We start from the raw sequence: 19,783 nt of genomic DNA on the forward strand, positions 1-19,783 counted from the left end.
AGCATGCTGATCTCAAACAGGAAATCCCAAGGGGTTTATTCCCAAAGTGCCTCGGTAATTTCCCTGTCTGCTTTAATGTTCTGGTTTCAGATGTGGTAATCTTATAACTGTGTCCTACTCTCATTTTAGAGTAACCAGGGATGAAAAGATTTTCTCATGTATATTATTATGTATTCTGAATGGGGTTAATCCTGACCCAACCTATTCCCAATTATGACAGAGAAATTAATGAATGAAGCAGTATTTATTAAACATATACTGTGTAAATCACTGTTCCAAGTGCTGGAGAAAAGTACAAACCAGAGATAGCCCCTTCCTTGAGGGAATCTCTATTCTAACAGGGCAGGCATGGGTAGGGAATGGCATTTTGGTTTGGGATGTCAGAGGAAAGGAAAATAGAACCGTAGCAGTTGAGTGGCAAGGTAATGTTGATTTGATTACAGTTCCCAATGCAAAGGATTGAAAGAGGTGGGGCATATTTGCCAGGCAGCAGGACTGAAGATGGCTTGGATGAAGAAACATGGACAAGTCTTGGGCCAGATAGAAGAAGTGGGCTCTCATCAATCCATCCTGCATAGTTCTGGGGTTGGAGCTCCATTTTGGAGCAAACAGCAGAAGCATCTGTGTCTGGTGTCCACATCCTGGTAGAGGACTGGAGTGAAGAAACATGTTTTCCCAACTCCAGATCTATAGGGCAGAAAGACTTAGCCCCTGTAATTATCTTTTCCCATTTATACCAACTTGCCCACATGGTATCATGAGATGAGTGCTCTCTTTGGGGTTAAAGACCCCAAGTGTCCTAACAAAATACTGCTTATGTGACCTCGTTGCTTATCTTCTCTGGGCCTTAGCTTCTTCATCTGTGCAATTAGGGCATTAGACTAAATGACCTCTAGTCCTTTCTAGGGCATGATCTGTGATATCCCTATTGAATAATTCAAATTGCTGCACGCTGGTATATCCAGCAAGACAGGGATCATTTAACCATTCTTTCTTAACTCATTGCAAGCTTAGAAACAGGGTGCTGTTCCTTTTGGTTGGAGTTCTGAATTTCTCCTCTTACCCCTGAGCAAAGAAACCCAATTGTAAGAATTCCTTCCCTTTGCCCCCAACTGACCTTTAAAAAAAATGGAAAGTAATAATGGATCAGAAGGAAGTAAAAACTAAATTCCTCCTCTGGAATTCTTGTAAGTTTTTACCAAAGAGGAGTAAAGGGGCTATCATGTTTCTCAGCCCAGAAACAGTTGGGGAGGGTGCAGACAATAGACATTTTCCACAAGAGAGTGTTATAACTTGGTCTTGTGAGTTAGACTCTGGCTTGAAAGCTCTCATTTCCAAGTGCCACTTACTAAAGGGCAGCTGTGAAAGGGGAGAAAAAAACAAACCTCATTCAAATTTCATACTGTCACCAGCTTATCACCAAAGGAGCAGGCAAGAAAGCAAATGAAAAGCCCTGGTGGCAGCTGCTGCTATGGCTCTGCCATCGAATCCTCCAAAGAGACAGAGCTGACTTTCACCTTTTCAAGTCTGGCAACTTAAACTAAGAAACTTTCTCTTCTTGCTCCTTCCTGTCTGCACAAGGGAGTAAGAAATATGTTTTTTAGCATTGTACCAGCAGGAGGTGGGGTTACTCACATTGGCTAAAAGATGACTTTTTGGGGAAAGTTCTTGGGATGAAAGGGATTGTTGGCTTTATTTGTCAATTTAACAAGTGTCTAAGTATGATCTGGACTCATTGTCCCAGGGTCAGGATGCCTACTTCTCTCACTCAGATTTCTTTATGTCTTCTGAGATGTTGAGAGCATCTCTCTCCTCCTTCATTCACTTGAACCCCCACCAGTTGTCAGCCATCAGTGATTAATGCCCCAGTTCCTTTTAATAACTTCATATTGACTAAAGAGTCAAATCAAGAGAGCATAACTAAAGAGAATGATTGAGGCCAATGAAAGACTTTTGAAGATACCCCCAATTCTTTATTCTATAGATAAATAAACTGAGACCTAGGGAATTGTGCCAGACTGAGGTCATATAGACTGTAAATAGCAGAAGCAGGATTTGGACCCAGGTCCAAACCACTGATTCCAGAGTCAGTAATTTTCTCCCCCATTGTACCATTTTCCACTGTGCATGTAAATAAATGCAAAATGTTTTTTAAAAAGCAAATACAAGGTTATTTCTCTGGCAACTGGAAAGTATTAGGATAAGCTTTTGGCAGGAAGTGCTACTGTGATTGAAGTATAAAGAAAGGTAGAGATTTTTACAAGATAGTGAGGAAGCACTACGACCCAAGCATGGTGGCAGGGGATGGAAATGTGTGGTACAGAGGAGAGCAACGAAATCTATTTGGCTGGGACAAAGAGTGTATGAGGGAGAGTAACATGTAATAATCCTGGGAAGGTAGTTTGGCTCAAGATCACAAAAGGGTTTTAAATGTCAAAAAAAAGAGGTGGTTTTTTTTTTCCCATAGAAATAAGAGTGAACCCTTGAAGTTTCTTGAGCAGGGGACTGATAAGTAAACACTATGCTTTAGGGATATCACTTTGGCAGCTATATGAAGGACAGATTGATTAGGAAGAAGGCTGAATGCAGGGAGACCAATTATAAAGCTATTGCCATGTTTTAGGGGAAGCATGATGAGGGTATGAGTTAGGATCATAACCATATGAATGGAGATAAGGGGGCAGATATGAAAAATATTGAGGAGGTAGAATCTAAAGACTTGAGAACTGATTGGAAATGAAGGTTGATGAATGGGGGAGGGGCTGAGAATCAGTCTGCGGTTTATGAGGCTGAGTAATTAGAAAGATGATAGTGCCCTCAACAGAAACAGGGGAAGTTAGGAAGTGGATTTTTTGAAGGGTAGAAAAAAATGAGTACTCTTTTGGACTTAGTGATGTTGAGGTGCTTATTATAAAGTTGATGATGGGAAAATTTAATTCAGAAGAGAGACTGAGGCTGGATATATAGATCCAGGAGCTTATCTGCAAAGAAATGATTGTTGAACCCATGGAAAATGATGAAATCACCAAGGGAGAGAGGAAGTGTGAAGAAAGAAGAGGGTCAAGAACAGAGTGTTTTGGGGACACCCAAATATTGGGTTGGATGTAGATGATGACCATTGAAGGAGATTTAGAAGGATTAGTCATCCAGGAAGGAGGAAAACCAGGAGAGAGAAATCTGAGAAAAATCTAGGGAAGAGAGAATATCTAGGAGTAATGTCAAATGCTGCAGAGAGGTCAAGAAGGATAAAAACTGAAAAAAAGGTCATCTTTCATCTTTGTATCCCCAGAACTAGCTCAGCGCCTTGTACATAGTAGGTGCCTAACAAAGATTTGTTGGGTTATGGGAATGGGGCAGCATAATACAGTCAGGATACTGTTGGATTTAGACTCGGAGAATCTGGGTAAGAAATTCTAGAAAATCCCTTGGGACCTAGGGCATATTGCTTAAATTCTGCAGGCTTTAATTGCTTCATTTCGAAAATGAGAAACTCAAACTATGAAAGATGACTTTTAAGATCTGTAATCTGATGCTTGCTATCTGATGTGGGATTTAGGCAGCTCCTGATCCGGAGCACTATCTCTCCCTAGCTCCATGCTCTAGCTTGTTGGTAGCCACGAAATGAACCTATACCACTAGGGGGAGTGTAGAGATTTCGAATCATTTCAAGGGCAAGGCATTTTTTTTCCTGCTTTTTTGAAGCTGTACCTTTCCACCTCCCAGACACTGAAGTTTTGTATTTCCCTGCAACTTTTGCTCACCACCTTTCTTTCTTTCTTTTTTTCCCCTCAAGACAATGGTGAATGGAAATAGTTGGACCAAGTAGAAAATAGATCCAGAGATCAGGGCAGGCCCCAGGCAAAAGTATGAAATAAATCCTTTGTCCTTGACTACAGTTGAGCAACCAAGTGTCAGTTGTTATAGAGAGAGTGAGGACTTTGGAGCAAAGAACGCTTGTGATCAAATCCTGCTTGAAACATTTACTAGCTGTGTGACACTGGGCAAGCCACTTTTACTTCTGTCAGTCTCCTATAAATGAGTTTCCTCATTTATAAAATGGCAATAATAATAGCACCTACCTCACCTGGTTGTTTTGACCATCAACACAGGCAGTACAGATAATGCATAGACCTCCTAAAGGATTACATATCTCTTTACTGCTGCTACTACTACTACTACTACTACTACTACTACTACTACTACTACTACTACTACTGCTATTTATCCCCCACCTTCCTCACCTCCTAGGGGGTCTTATCAATTCCCTTTCTTGCTAAGATGCTTACTGATATCCAAGATGTTGTCTGTTGAAAGCCTTCTAAAATAGGACTTTCTCCCAGAGTTATTTGCATTTTTAGAGGCTTTTGAGGAGCTGCACAGGCAGGCAGTGAGTAGAATTAATGACTTGGTGAAATGAAGCTTCCTTTGCTATTGGGTCCAAGGGATATTGTTCTCCTCCTGCTTGTAAGGCTGTCCAGGGCTGATAGGTAATTTTAGAGAAACAGGCTTGTTTTATCCATCAGGACCATTAAATAACTATTTATTTATGATCCCCCATTTTCACTATTAATCAAATGCTTTGTGGTCTGGTATGTCCTCTGTATACAAAGAAAAGAATGTGGTAAGAAGTTTATAGGCAGCCTAGGTACTCATGGGATTCTTCTCTGAATAGAAGTTCCCTTCTTCCTACTGTGTTGAATTTCAGAGAATCGTGCATTTAGTGCTGAGGAGAAGAGAGGAGAGGGGAGGGGAGAGGAGGGGAGAGGAAGAAAGGGGAGAGACTCTTTCGTTTTAAAAAAGAGGAAACTGAGATTTTAATGACTTGTCTAGGGTCATACCTGCTATTAAGTATCCTCAATCCCCAGACTCAATTGTTTTAGAAACATTGTTGCATTTTGTTTCCATGCAACACTCACTCTCCTATTATCACCACCCTATTATCTCCCCCTTATTAAAAAAATTAAACAATGAAAAGAACAGCTAAGCAAACTATCTGAGGTGGTCATGGTGACTAAAAGATCTTGTGTTACTTCTTACTTACAGTCAACCAATTTTTTAACAAAAAGGAAAGAAATGTGTTTTAATACCAGTTATTGGTAACCATCATTGGTTATTATATTTGTTGTGAATCCTGTTGACTTGTAGTGTTACTTTCATTTATACAGTTATTTTCATTGTATGCACTATTCTCCTGATTCTACTTTCTTTGCTCTGCATCAATTTATACAAGACTTTCTGTATTTCTGGAATTTCTCATATTTAACATTCCTTACAACACATTAATAACCCATTTCCCTCATATGCTACAATTTTCCAGTCATTTGATGATCCCTATACTGTATCCAGTATTTTTATTAATACCATAAAAGTGCTGATGTAAATATTTTGGTATAAGGAGAACTTCCTCTTATGGGTTCCACCCCCAGCAATGTCAATTTCCTAATAGAGGAATAAGGTTTGAAGACAGGAATAATGAATTTGTCAGAGAATCTGGGCTGAGCGCCAGCGTTATTAAATGCCTACTTGCAGGTAGCATACAAAGAATTGAAAAAGGATAAATATGAAACTATACCTGCTCTCAAGGAGGTTACATCCCATTCACAAAATATATACAAATATGTTTATATATACAAAATATATACAAAATATGTTTAAGGTAATTTGAGTGGGGGTGGGGAAAGAAGGCACTGCCAGTTGTGGGGATCAGGAAAGGTTTCATGTGGAAAGTGGTATTGGAAAGATAACTTTTTTCAAGAACTCCAACACTTGTCTTTCCACCTACTTGCTTAATTTTAAGAAAAGAAAAGATGATAGTATCATTTAATTGAGAGCTGGAAGGAACTTTAAAAGGTCTCTAAAATTTTTTTAAAAATCCAGTGCTGTCATTTGACAGATGAAGAAGATCAAACCTAGAGAGATTAAATGCTTTGTCCAAGGATATACAAATAGGAAATATGCCTGAGGCAGCTGGTTGGATGGCAAGAAGATGGTGGATAACTAGATTGTTTGTCAGGCATGGCCTGGTGGGGGTGGGGAGGGCCTGACATCGTGGGCCATGCGAATTTCCATTCTGTCCTTTGGTGTCAAACAAAACACAGTTTAATTCTTTTTCAACATACTGACCTTCAAATATTTGAGGCCAGTCATCATACTCTCACAAGTCTTCTCTTTTGTATTGAAGGTGATTTAAGGTCCTTTACTGGTATTCCAATCCCTTCACCATCTTGTCCTCTTTCTTCTAGAGTCATTCTAGTTTGTCTTTCCTAAAAGTTGGATCCTGCAACTGAGTACTATGCTTGGGATGTGACTTGACCAGTACAGAATATAACAGAAGTATCAACTCCCACATCTGAATCCTTTGCTTTTGCCAAGCATTCATAAATACTCTTTTTTGATGATGAGAGTTCTTCTGATTTTTCCATGACAATAATTAACTTCTCTAGGGGTTCCTCTGTGTCTGTGAAAAGATTATTGAAATGGCTAGAGTCTGTTTTTTTCCTAGTTGCTATTAATACTGCTAATGCAGTTATTTTTATTCTCTCATGGAAATCACCCCACCTGGGAAGAATCTCTTTTTAAAAAAGAAAATGAATAAATAAACAACAAGCAAACCACAATCAATTGGAATAAGCATTTTAATTCATTCCCTTTCTTGTGTTCCTGGGAGACCTCGAGGAAGAGTAGGAAAGGGGCAGAAAAGACACTTACAAAAAATATCTTTGATGAATTTGCTGGCTTCTATTTCTGGAACATCTACATCGACACTGCTTAACAAAGACAAATGAAGGAAAAGGAACTTAACCCCAGGGTATGAAATTTACTTCATTAGCTCATGCTTCCAATTGGCTGATTGATAATATTTTCATGTCCATGGGGTAATTAATGACAGAAAGCTAAATCACAAGATGTGAGTTTTTCATCATGATTGTTTTGAGATGCAGTTTATCAATCAATCCAGGGATTTAAAAGTATATACCTGATATACCATTTACTCAGCTTCCTCCATCCTCCTTTTTCTTCCTTCTGTCTTATTAATGTGATGTTAGCTCTCCTTTAGTATGTCACTTCCTAATGCTGCTCTAAGTGGGCATAAACAAGGACTGTTTGGAATGGCCAACTAAGTAAATACCATGTCCTTCCTCTTTCATAGAAGAAGTAGTTCTGCCTGAAATATTTTTTAAGCTTAATGTTTTCATGTCAAAAGCAACCAGTGGTGATTCCTTTTTGGGACAAAGACAAATTTATGAGTCCAGATAGTTACAATGATGTCTCACATTTATCTTGCACTTGGTTGGCAGAGTGATTTATGTGTGTGTGTGTGTGTGTGTGTGTGTGTGTGTGTGTGTGTAATTTCATTTGAGCTTCATAACAATCTTGTGAGTTAGCTCTTACTTTCATTCCCATTATAGAGATGGGGAAAGTGAGGCTGAGAGGTTAGATCACTAAGTCTGGTGTCACTCAACTGGTGAGTATCTTAGAAGTGTGATCTTCCTGACTTCTAAGTTCAATACTCTATCCACTATGATATACTGCTTCTAATACATATTGATTAATCAATCAATAAGCATTAATTAAACACCTAGTATGTATCAGTTATACTATATAAGACAAAATTAAGCTGTAACTGCCCTCAAGGGGTGTGTATCCTAATGGGGGAGAACATGAAAAAAAGTCTTATTTTAGGTAGGAGATGGCATGGGAGATGAATCTTAAAAGAAATTAGAGATTCAAAGAAAGAAAAGTGAATGGCAAGTACATTGCAGGTATGGGGGACAATTAGTGCAAGGCACAAAGACAGTGATGAAGTGTCAAGTTAGGAAGAGCAAAAAGGTCAGTTTGGCTCTATTGTAGAGTTCAAAGAGGGGAATAATTTTTTAAAATTAATTAATTTTATTTATTTTAAGTGTTCTACAATTACTACTATGTAACTTAGATTATTATTTTTCCCTCCCTGAGATGGCATACAGTTTTATATAGATTCTACACAAACATTCTTATTTTTTAAATTTTATTTATTTATTTTTTTAATGTTCTACAATCACTACCAAAAAGCTTAGATTTTTACCCCCCTGCCTACTCCCCCTAGCCGCCTCCCTCCCCAAGATGCCATACAATTCTATATATAATCTACATATACTTTCCTATTGGGTACATTTTCACCATAGTCATTCTGTATAGATGAACTAAAATAAATGGAAGAAATCATACAACAAATCAAAACATAATACACACACACACACACACACACACAAACATACAAACATGAACTGCTGCATTCTGAAAATGAATTCCATAGTTCTTTCTCTGAGTGTGGAAGGCGTTTTGCCTTAGAAAACCACTGGGAATTATTATTATTATTATTTTTAAGTTCTTGCGTTATTTCGAAGTTCCAGGACTACCAGAAAAAACTCTCACACACTGTGGTCGTAGCTGTGCACAAAGTTCTCCTGGTTCTGCTCCTTTCTGTCAGCATCAGATCATGTAAGTCCTTCCAGGCCTCCCTGAAGTCTTCTTATTCATCATTTCTTATGGTGCAATAGTACTCCATTACATTCATATACCATAATTTATTCAGCCATTCCCCAATTGATGGACATCCCCTTGATTTCCAGTTTTTGGCAACTACAAGGAATGCTGCTATAAATATTTTTTGTACATGTGGGATCCTTTCCCATTTTTATGATCTCTTGGGGATACAGTCCTAGAAGTGATATTGCTGGGTTAAAGGGTATGCACATTTTTGTAGCCCTTTGGGCACAGTTCCAAGCTGCTCTCCAGAATGGTTAGATCAGCTCACAGCTCCACCAACAATGAATTAGTGTTCCAACTCTCCCACATCCTCTCCAACATTGATCATTTTCTTGTTCTGTCATGTTTGCCAATCTAATAGGTGTGATGTGGTACCTCAGAGTTGTTTTGATTTTCATCTCTCTAATCAAAAGTGATTTAGAGCATTTTTTCGTATGATTATAGATATCTTTAATTTCTTCCTCTGAAAAATTGCCTGTTCATATCCTTTGACCATTTATCAATTAGGGAATGACTTGTATTTTTGTACATTTGACTCAGTTCTCTATGTATTCTAGAAATAAGAACTTTATCACTGACATTAGCTGTAAAAATTCTTTCCCAGTTTTCTACATCCCTCCAAAGTTTGGTTGCATTGGGTTTGGTTGTGCAAAAACTTTTCAGTTTAATGTAATCAAAATTATCCATCTTGTACTTCATAATACTTTCTATCTTTTCTTTAGTCAAAAATTCTTCCCTTCTCCATAAATCTGATAAATACACTATTCCTTGCTCTACCAATTTGTCCATAGTATGAGTCTTTATACCTAGATTGTGTATCCATTTGGATTTTATTCTTGTGTACAGTGTCAGGCATTGGTCTATGACTAGTTTCTCTTTTATCCAGTTTTCCCAGTGATTTTTGTCGAACAGTGAGTTCTTCTCCCAGAAGCGGGCATCCTTGGGTTTATCAAACAGTAGTTTTCTGTAATCATTGTCTACTGTGTCTTGAGTACTTAGCATATTCCACTTGTCTACCCTTCTGTTTCTTAGCCAGTACCAGGTGGTTTTGATAACTGCTGCTTTATAATACAATTTGAGATCTGGTAGCTCTAGGCCACCTTCTCTAGCATTTCTTTTTATTAGTCTCCTTGATATTCTGGGCCTTTTGTTCCTCTAGATGAATTTTGATATTATTTTTTCCAGCTCTAGAAAATAATTATCTGGTAGTTTAATTGGTATGGCACTAAATAAGTAAATTAATTTAGGTAAAATTGTCATTTTCATTATATTGGCTCAGCCTACCCACGAGCAACTGATGTTTTTCCACTTACTTACATCTGACTTTATTTGTGTGAAAAGTGTCTTGTAATTGTGTTCATATAGTTCCTGGGTTTGTTTTGGTAGGTAAACTCCCAAATATTTTATAGTGTCTATCCTAGCTTTAAATGGGATTTCTCTTTCTATCTCTTGCTGTTGGGTTTTTTTACTGATATATAGAAATGCAGAAGATTTGTGTGGGTTTATTTTGTAACCTGCAACTTTGCCAAAGTTGTTTATTATTTCAAGTAGTTTTTTACTTTATTCTTTGGGATTCTCTAAGTATATCATCATATCATCTGCAAAGAGTGATAACTTAGTTTCTTCTTTCCCTATTCTAATTCCTTCAGTTTCTTTATCTTGTCTAATTACTATAGCTAACATTTCCAGTACCATATTGAATAATAGTGGTGATAATGGACATCCTTGTTTCACCCCTGATCTCATTGGAAATGCATCTAGCTTATCTCCACTGCATATAATGTTTGCTGAAGGTTTTAGGTAGATACTGCTTATTATTTTGTGAAAAGTTCCCTTTATTCCTATGCTCTCCAATGTTTTTAACAGGAATGGGTATTGTATTTTGTCAAAAGCTTTTTCTGCTCTATTGAGATAATCATGTGGTTTCTGTTAGTTTTGTTGTTGATATGATTGATAATGCTAATAGTTTTCCTAATATTGAGCCAACCCTGGATTGCTGGTATGAATCCTACCTGATCATAATGTATTATTCTTGTGATAAGTTGCTGTATTATTTTTACTAAAATCTTATTTAAAATTTTTGCCCATCTATATTCATTAGAGAAATTGGTCTATAATATTCTTTCTCTGTTTTGTCTCTTCCTGGTTTAGGTATCAAAACCATATTTGTATCATAGAAAGAATTTGAGAGTACTCCTTCTTCCCCAATTTTCCCAAATAGTCTATATAATATTGGAATTAACTGTTCTTTAAATGTTTGATAGAATTCACTTGTAAATCCTTCTGGTCCTGGAGATTTTTTCCTAGGGAGTTCATTGATGGCTAGTTCAATTTCTTTTTCTGAGATGGGGTTGTTTAAGTATTCAACTTCCTCTTCTGTTAATCTGGGCAATTTATATTTTTTAAAACACTCATCCATCTCATTTAGATTGTCAAATTTATGGGCATAAAGTTGGACAAAGTAATTTCTAATTATTGCTTTAATTTCCTCCTCATTGGAGGTGAGTTCACCCCTTTCATTTTTGATATTGGTAATTTGGTTTTCTTGTTTCTTTTTTTTTTTAACAAATTGACCAAAGGTTTATCAATTTTATTAGTTTTTTCATAAAACCAATGATTAGTTTTATTTATTAGTTCAATAGTTTTCTTAATTTCAATTTTATTGATTTCTCCTTTGGTTTTCAGTATTTCTAATTTGGTATTTGCTTGGGGATTTTCAGTTTGTTCTTTTTCTAGCTTTTTCAGCTGCATGCCCAAGTCATTTATCTCCTCTTTCTCTATTTTATTCATGTAGGCATTCAAAGATATAAAACTTCCCCAAAGAACTGCTTTTGCAGTATCCCATAAGATTTGGTAGGTTATCTCATTACTGTCATTCTCTTGAATGAAGTTGTTGATTGTTTCTATGATTTTTTTGTTTTAACCACTCCTTCTTTAGGATTAGATTATCTAGTTTCCAATTAATTTTTGGTTTATCTTTCCATGGCCTTTTATTACATATAATTTTTAATGCATTATGATCTGAGAAAGATGCATTGACTATCTCTGCCTTTCTGCACTGGATTGTGAGGTTTTTATGCCCAAGAACATGGTCAATTTTTGTATATGTGCCATGTACCACTGAGAAAAAGAAATATTCCTTTCTATCCCCATTCAGTTTTTTCCAGAGATCTATCGTACTTATCTTATCCAGAGTTTTATTCACCTGCTTAACTTCTTTCCTGTTTATTTTAAGGTTAGATTTATCAAGTTCAGAGAGGGGGAGGCTGAGGTCTCCCACTAGTATAGTTTTGCTGTCTATTTCTTCCTGCAACTCTCCCAACCTCTCCTCTAAGAATCTGGGTGCTATACCACTTGGAGCATACATGTTTAGTAATGATATTGCTTTATTATCTATGGTGCCTTTTAGCAGGATATAGTTTCCTTCCTTATCTCTCTTGATTAAATCTATTTCTGCTTTTGCTTTGTCTGAGATTAGGATCGCTACCCTCTGCTTTTCTTACATCAGCTGAGGCACAGTATGTTCTGCTCCAACCTTTTACCTTTACCCTGTGTGTATCTCCCCATTTCAAATGTGTTTCTTGTAAGCAACATATTGTTGGATTATGGCTTTTAATCCATTCTGCTATCCATCTCCGTTTTATGGGAGAGTTCATTCCATTCACATTCACAGTTATGATTACAATCTATGTCTTTCCCTCCATCCTCTTTCCCAACATTTGTGCTTTTAGTTCTTCCATCTCCCTTAAGAGGGGAATAATTTTCAATAAACCTGGAAAGGAGTAAGGGAGGTTTGCAGTGAAGAGATTTTATTTTTAAAAATCATTTATTTATTTATTGTTTTTTTCTGCTTAATATTATTTTACTTTTTCCAATAACATATAAAAATAGTTTTCAACGTTCACTTTTATAAGATTTTCATTTCCAATTTTTTCCCTCTCTCCTTCCCTGCCCCCTCCCCAAGGCAGCAAGCAATCTGTTATAGGTTACGCATGTACAATCATATTAAATATGTTTCTACATTAGTCATGTTGTGAAAGAAGAACCAGAACAAAAGCTAAAAAACCACAAGAAAGAGAAAATAGAAAACATAAAAAGTGGAAATAATATGCTTTGATATGCATTCAGACTCCATAGTTCTTTCTCTGGATGTGGATGGCATTTTCTATCATGAATCTTTTGGAATTATCTTGAGTCCTTGTATTGTTGAGAAGAGCTAAGTCTTTCACAGTTGATCATTGCGTAGTGTTGCTGTTACTGTGTTCAGTATTCTCCTGGTTCTGCTTACTTCACTCAACATCAGTTCATGTAAATTTTTCCAAGTTTTTATGAAATCTGTCTGCTCATCATTTCTTGTAGCATAATAGTATTCCATTGGGAATACTAATCTTAGGAAGATTCTGAGGATCACCTGGCAGGATAAGGTACCAGATGCTGAAGTCCTTGCTTGAGCTGAACTGCCAAGTATTCAAACTATGCTTCAGAGAGCACAACTCCGATGGGCTGGCCACGTTGTTCAAATGCAAAATGTATGCTTGCCAAAAGACTATTTTATGGAGAACTTACATGGGGCAGGCAATCACATGGTGGCCAGAAGAAACGATACAAGGACACTCTCAAGGTTTCTGTCAAGATCTTTGGATTTGACTGTGCAACATGGGAGATACTGGCACAGGACCGCTCAGCATGGCGTGCCCACATAAGAAAAGGTATTGTGCTCTTTGAGCAAAGCAGAACTGAGACAGCACAAAATAAATTCAGTATGCATAAATTTGGGATATCCACCCCCAAATATTCATATAGACTATCTGTGTCCAACCTGTGGTAGAGCATTCTGAGCTCATATTGGTGTGATCAACCACAGTCGGACACACTGAAATTTTACTTTACAATGGTGATGTCATTTTGGTCCTCTTTGAAGATGAAGAACAACAACCAACCAACAACCAACCATATACCACATCTTGTTTAACCATTCTTCAGCTGATGAGCATCCCCTCAATTTCTAATTTTTGCTACCACAAAAAGAGCTGCTATAAATATTTTTGTACTTGTAGGTCTGTTTCCCTCTTTGACCTCTTTGGGATACAGGCCCAGTAGTGTTATTGCTGGATCAAAGGGTATTCACAGTTTTATAGCCCTTTGGTTACAGTTCCAAATTGCTCTCCAGAATGGTTGGATCAGCATTGAAGAGCTTTTAATGCCAAACAGAGGAGTTTATATTTGATCCTAGCAGAAACAGGGGCACCTTAGAGTTTATTGAATAGGGGCTTGACATTATGATAGTAGAGTATGGATTGGAGTGGGGAGAGACTGGAGATAGAAAGACTAATTAGGAGACCCCTGCCATAGTTCAGGTGAGAATTGATAAAAGGCCTGAACTACAAGGGGGCCTGTATGAATGAAGAAAAATAAGAAATATTGATATCACAGGGGTGATACTTTTGGGGACAGGACCTTAGAGAAGATGTTTAATCAAATCCTCTTATTTTATAGATGAGGAAATTGAGGCCTAGATGTAGGTCCTGGAGTTCATTCCAGGAAAGGATTGGTTGGAGGAACTGGAGATGTTTACCCTGGATAAGAGAAGTCTACATAATGCATGAGAGTTGTCTTAAAGTATCTGAAGAACTGGATCATAGAAGACTGACTATTGTTGTTCTGCCCAGGACAGAAATAGGAGCAATGGGAAGAAATTGCAGAGAGATAAATTTAGCCTTCATATTGGGGAAAAACTTGCCAACTCCAAGAACTAAGTAGTGGAGTGCTCAGTCTCTGCAAGGTTCAGGTTTCCCCTCCTTAAAGGCCTTCAAGCAGATCTCTTGAGAATGCTTTTTGTTTTGGTTGCCTTTTAAAGGACTATGCCTCCTTATCTTGCCTAGGCTGGAAGTGTCAGGGTAGCTCACAGATCCTGATTCCACCACCGATTGTCATGGTTACTTTGAACCTGTTCCATTCCAACCTTTGCCCCTTCTCAGGCAAACTGGGGGTTCTCTGTTCCCAGAAGTTCACTATACTGATATTGAACTCACTGTGAACACTTGGTCAGCTGAGGTCATTGCAACTCAGAATGCCAAGCATAAGAGACCTGCCAATCTCAATGTCTTGGGTAGTTGAGATTACAGATATGTGTCAACATACCCTGTTCTTGGGGATGTTATAGAAGGAATAATTTTTTGTAAGGTATGGGTTGGAATGGATGGTTTCCAGGATCTTTTCTGAGACTGAGATTCAGTGACTTGTTCAAGGTGTCAAAGGTCCTAAATAGTAGAGCCAAGACTGGAAACCAGGTCTTCTGACTGAATCCTGGGCATTTTTCTACCACTCCCTTCCTGCCCCTCCTACCTTTCTTCTATACAATTTGCATAGTTGAAAGAAAGTAGAAAGTTGGACAAAGATGTGGAAAAGTCTGGCCTATTTTAAAGTTAAGTGATCAGTTCCTGTAATGATTACCTGTATTTTCTGATCAAAAGATATGATTATCCTGACCTCATCAGACATGATTCCCTAAACTCTGCTTTGTGATACAGATAAACTGACCTTCTTTCTGCTCCTCACATACCACATTCCATCATCCATTTCTGTGCTTTGGATCTGGCCATTCCTGCATGCCTGGAATATAGTCCCACTTCATCTCTGCTCATAGAATTCTTCTCTCCAGGATGTTGCTCAAACACATTCTATGTGGAGCCTTTCCTGATCTTCCCAACTGCTATTTCTTCCCTCCCATGCTATCTTGTATTTAAACTATTTTGCATTTATTTGTGTTTCTTCTATACATACATTTTATGTCACCCTGATTAAGGATTGTGGATATTTTTATCCACAGCACTTGGTTCATGGCAGGTGCTTAATAAATATTTGATTGATTCTAAACATCTTGAGAGTCAGTACCACATCTTAAGCTTCTTTTGTTAGTTATTCTATCCCAAACTCCACTGAGTACTCCACATAATTCTGGCACCTTCTATTTTGATACTTTCAAAGATCTATGATATCAGAGGTAATACTTCAACCCATCAAACCTCCATTCTGACTTAGTAGACCATCTTCCCTATTTGAAGAAGATGCCACCACCCCTCCTCCCAAAAAAATCATTCTCTGGCCAGTCTTTTTAGTGTTGAACCTCTTCCTGTGTAGCTAGGTTAGTCTTCAGATTCCAGGTTAATCCATGCATTTAATGGAGTTGGAAGGCTGACATTTGAATGAATGATGAGATGAAAAAGATTAATAATTTTGGAAACATTTTTAGTTATAATTTCCCAATGAATTTGAAAGTTGCCAGATCTATATAGACCTAGTATTTCAAATAATCCTTTCATCACTATATATGTGTGTGTGTATACACACACACACACACATACACACACACACACACACACACACATATTTTCCCCCCAGATAATTGTCTACCCCTTTCCCCCTGCCCTGGCCTAGTCACCGTTTTGCTTCATGAAATTTTGGCTTCACATTGCCAGCCAATGAGGAATTCAGAGGCTACCAGATTGCTCCACGGATTTATCCTTGTAATGATTGGCTCACAACAAAATGTGATAGTATTTAGGCAAATTTTACCCCCTTTTCCTTTTCTTGTAGCAAAAATTTCTGATTTTACTCTACCTCTACTAATCTAATTAAACTCTATGGTTAAATTATAAGCTAATATGATGGTAAACAGGCAGAAAGGAAGAATCATACCTATGAAGACAGAGGATAAGCCAGAGAATCAGTGACACACATGGATACTCCTAAATAAGAGCTTCCAAAGTAGCAGGGGGAGCTTGAGTGCTGGTTGATGGACAGCCCAGTGCCCTCGTGGTCACTGTTTAGGTGAACTGGACTCATAGAGCCACATACCCTCTGTAGACACCAGCCCCATGCATTGAGGGAAAGCCTTGGATGTAGAGTCAGAGGACCTGGGTTTGAATCTTTTCCTTTTACTTAATTTGGACTTTGAAAAAATGACTTAACTTCACTGGAATGCAATAAAATGACAGGTCAGACTAGATGGCTCTTAAGGTCTCTTTCAGTTTTAAATGAATGATCCTAGGATCTGCTTAGCTGGTTTTCCTATAGCATTGTCATGGCCAGTGATATTTCTCTGAACCCTTTGGAAAATGATAACCTGACAAAAAGGAAGTCAAATGACAAAAGATTTTGGACCATATCTAGGCCGTGCAGAGCCTCACTCACAGTATGCTTTTTTAAAGCAGGTTTGTTATTTTTGTAGCTCCTTCCATTAGAATAGCCTCAGTTTTGATTGTAATAACACTAATTTTTTTTAAATGGCATATGATTGTATTACTGACATAGTTATTTACTGTCCAGCCCTATCCTAGTCAAGAAGCCTACTCGCAAGAATGTCAGATGAGGGATTTGCCAAGGGGAATATCTAAAGGAGGTGTGGAATGGAGAGAAATACAGGACGTGGAATTCTGATGACTTCACAGTGAGACAGTCTGAGGTACAAAGCCACATAGGAATCCACCAGAAGCACATACTCATCTTTCCCAGCTCTGCCTTCTCCTCCAGCTTTTCGTGAGCATTGTTTAGTGATACTGCAGCCCTTGAGGACAACACAGCCCCCCCCCCCCCCCCCCCCCCCCCCCCGGCCTCTCCAAAGTCCCTGCAGGTGCTTTCCCTGGCATCGAAGGGCAGTGTTTTTCCTCTTGTACCCCTACATGGTATAGTGGGCAGGGAATTGGGTTACCATGGCAACCTCCTTGCTGCCATCCCAGGCTAGAGGGAATGTTCCCCCTGCACGTCCTTGGCGACCTCCCCATGGTGGCAAAGTGGGTGGGGAAGCTGCTCCTCCTTCGATTGTGTCCATGTAGTCCTGCAGAGGCAGGGGAGGCCTGCCCCTTGGGAGCTCCCCCAGCTTACTGATGGGTATAAATGGACAGGGGAACTGCGTTGTCATGGCAGCCACTCCTCCCGTTCTTCCATGCAAGGAAAGGCCTGACTCGAGGGATTTGCCTGGTGCTCCCCAAGGCCAATTGAGCAGGAACCGAATTGCCAGAGTGCCTTCCGGAAAGTGTCCCCAAGATAGTGGTGGCAGTGGAAAGGTGGGGGGGAGAGGGAAAGGGGGAAAGAGGAGGGGCACTGTCAAAGGTACCTGGCCTAGGACTGCTTAGATTAGACAGCTTTCTGGAACAACAAAGCTAATTAACCGTATGACCTTGAGCAAATCACTTAGTGGAAAAAAGAATGGATTTGGAATCTGAGGACCTGGGTTCCAATCCTTGCCATTTGTCATTCACAAGTTGTATGACCATGACCAAGTGACTTCCTTTCCCCACTCCTGACTCTTAGAATTCCTGGTTTCCTTCAAGATTCAGCTCAAGTATGTACCTTCTACACAAGACCTTTCCTGATTCTCCCCACCCACTGCTTTGAGTGCCTTTCTCTCCCAAATTACCTGGTATTTAGTGTGTGTGTGTGTGTGTGTGTGTGTGTGTGTGTGTGTGTGTACACACACACACACACACACAATATGTGCATGTGTAAATACAACACATATGTGTGCCTATGCATCTATACACACATGTATGTGTTGTACTTATGTATGTACATGTCTTCTCCGATTGGAATGTGAGAGTGTTTGTCTTTGTACATCTAGTACATAGCATAGTGATGGCACATAATAGTCACTTAAGACACACGTTGGTTGTTAAATGGTTATTGAGTGAGGGAATGAACTAGTTAATGAAGGGGTTGGATGAGATGAACTCTAAATTCTAAATCTAAATTTCATTAGATTATAAACTCTTTGAGGGCAGAGACTGTCTTTTGCCTCTTTTTTTGTATCCCCAGGCTCCTCATAGTGCCTGGCACAGAGGAGGTGCTTAATAAATGTCTGTTGATTGATTGGTTGAAGTCCCAACCAGATTTCCTTTCCTTCTTTCTTTACTCATTGGTCATACACTTATCTGTTCATCCAACCAGTATTTATTGATACATGGCTTCCTATGTGCAGCCTCCAGCATGTAATCTTTTTGTTGCTTGTCTCTGTGTCAAATATTTTAAGGAGTGTGTGTGTGTGTGTGTGTGTGTGTGTGTGTATGTGTGTGTTGGTAACTTTAAGCTTTAAGCAGTGGGCGCACTGAAAATAATTCTGATCTGGAAGTAAAATGTAAGTCCACTGGACCTCATTTTTCTTAGCCCCCTTCCCTTTCCTTTTATACCTGCAGAACAAAGACTAGGAAAGATTGAATTTGGAACTGGGCCAGCATCCTGAGCAAAATAATTGGACATTTCAAGTGAATGTATTTAAAGATGGGCTGATGTTCTGTGGAGGTAAGTTTGTAAACTGCTCAAATGGGTGCTTTTATAGACCTTTCACCTCTGAGATGATTTGCATATTTCAATAAGACAATTAAGTTATCTGGAATCCATATAAATCAAGTACCCCTCCCCCACCTTTTCTCCCTTCTCTCTTCTCCCTCCTCATTCTCATCTTCCTTTTCTGTTTTACACATTGTTTTTGCCCATTAGTTTTCTTTTGCTCCTGTTTTATTTATTTTATTCCCAGTGCCTAGCATTTAATAGATACTTACTGACGTGACTTGGATCAGTGTGGGCCAAAGTTGTCTGTCAGGGAAGGCTTCCTGGTGAAAATGGAAATTTGTCTTCTGGGAGGTGTAATACATTCTCCATTCATTTCATGATTCAACAAACATTAAGCACCTGTTATGAGCAATGTTCTGCAATAAAGACCTGTTCTAATGACTTGTTATGGTTTGAAGGTAACTTTGGGTTATCAAAGGCTATGTACTAGAAGGTTCTACCAAGCTCAAAAGCCTTTTGGTATGGGCCTAAATGTCACATGGAACAATTATTAGCCCTAGACCATAGTAGTTAATTTCATAGCAGATCACTGACCACAAGAAGAGGATTTTTTTCCCCTTGGCCATAGTAACTCATGATGATTGTCTGCTAAGGTATGGAAGGGTTGAATTCTGGATCAGTGGATGGAGTATGCACATTATTTGAATTATAGACTTTTAAAGTTTTGCAATATATTTTAATATACTGGGCTAGACCTGATAGAGATAAACAGAAAAATAAGATCATTTCTGTTCTAAAATATGGAGATCACAGGTAGAGATAAAACATGTGCTCAATTAAATATAGTAAAAATGATATGAAGTACCCTGTAATAGCTAGATTTTTGAAATGCCAGCTCCTCCATACACATTGCTTCCCCATTTCCATCACCCTTTCCTGTCAAACTTTTGCTCATCTTTCACTTCAC

The 19,783-nt window shown here is 38.5% G+C and overlaps 1 long non-coding RNA gene across 1 annotated transcript in view; it reads left to right on the forward strand.

Annotated features, from left to right (window-relative positions):
- The window catches only part of LOC140532819 (uncharacterized), a 77,786-nt gene that overhangs the window by 27,659 nt on the left and 30,344 nt on the right, over window positions 1–19,783 (forward strand). Inside the window, exons 5-6 of the long non-coding RNA XR_011976678.1 lie at window positions 16,858–16,993; window positions 18,720–18,825. This is a non-coding gene — a long non-coding RNA (uncharacterized lncRNA). The remainder of the gene's footprint in view (window positions 1–16,857; window positions 16,994–18,719; window positions 18,826–19,783) is intronic.

Source organism: Notamacropus eugenii, chromosome 3 (genome assembly GCF_028372415.1).
Source record: "Notamacropus eugenii isolate mMacEug1 chromosome 3, mMacEug1.pri_v2, whole genome shotgun sequence".
NCBI classification, from domain to species: Eukaryota; Metazoa; Chordata; class Mammalia; order Diprotodontia; family Macropodidae; genus Notamacropus; species Notamacropus eugenii.